The following is a 1180-nucleotide window of genomic DNA, read 5'->3' as shown; positions in this document are numbered from 1 at the left end:
CTTGCTATTTCTGAGACCGTCCAACTGCCCCACCTCAGGACCTTTATATGTGCTGTGCCCTCCACCTGCAGGGCCCTTCGGGTCTCCTGAGTGAGACCTAGTGGTCCTTTCTGGCACAAGCTAATGGTGTGCTGAGGAGATAAGGCTCAGGAAAGTGGTCTTGCCCACACAGACACAGAACAAGGACAGGCAAAGCCAGGTTCCTCTTGGGATTGGGGAACTCATGTTGGCTCTGAGCTCTTCGGTATAACAGTAATGGCAGCCCACATACTTCTGCTTCCGAAAGCTTACAAGTGCCAGGTATATAGGCCCAGATGGTGGAAAAATGAGATGATTCAAGCACTTTCCAAAGGAGATCCAGAAGATCCCTCTTTCCCTCTCTCTCTTTCCTCCCTTCCTTTCTTCCTTGCAGCATCAACATGAACTGGTGGATTTTTAACACATTTTGTGCACATCCATCTGTTAGGTTCTTATTCTCATTCATGTTTACTTGTCCCATCTTTGGACTTAGGGGCCCCTTAGAGTCTTTGATACAACCCTGATGTTCTTTAGAAGTTAATAGTGTGGCCTATTTCCTGGTCCAGGCTCCTTTGGGCCATTTCCTGCCCAGACTTGGAACCAGCCATTCATCCAGAGTCTTGACTCCTTTTGTGAGAAATGGTGTTTAGAGACCATAGTTTGTGTTGAGGGTGCTCATGGCTACAGGGCTGGTCACTATTTCTAGGCCTCTTTAGTGGAGAAAGTGAGGACATGCTTTTACTTTTTAAGAGATAAGACATGATGTATTCATACTGATATTTCCTTTTCTTTTTTTTTTTTTTTTTGATACAGAACCTCAAGCTATTGCCCTGGGTAGAGTGCCGTGGCATCACAGCTCATAGCAACCTCCAAACTCCTGGGCTCAAGCGATTTTCCTGTTGTCACCTCCCAAGTAGCTGGGACTACAGGCAACCACCACAACGCCTGGCTATTTTTTGGTTGTAGCCATCATTGTTGTTTGACGGGCCTGGGCTGGATTCAAACCTGCCAGCTCAGGTGTATGTGGCTGGCACCTTAGCTGTTGAGCCACCAGTGCCATGCCTTCATATTGATATTTCCAATTTAGCATCACAGAGAATTTTTCTTTCTTTCTTTTCTTTTCTTTCTTTCTTTCTTTTTTTTTTTTTTTTTTTTTTGAGAC

This window comes from Otolemur garnettii, unplaced genomic scaffold, assembly GCF_000181295.1.
Source record: "Otolemur garnettii isolate 467f Iridium unplaced genomic scaffold, OtoGar3 scaffold00105, whole genome shotgun sequence".
In the NCBI taxonomy this organism is placed as follows: Eukaryota; Metazoa; Chordata; class Mammalia; order Primates; family Galagidae; genus Otolemur; species Otolemur garnettii.
The sequence above is the reverse complement of the archived record's forward strand: the minus strand, read 5'-3'. Positions refer to the sequence as shown.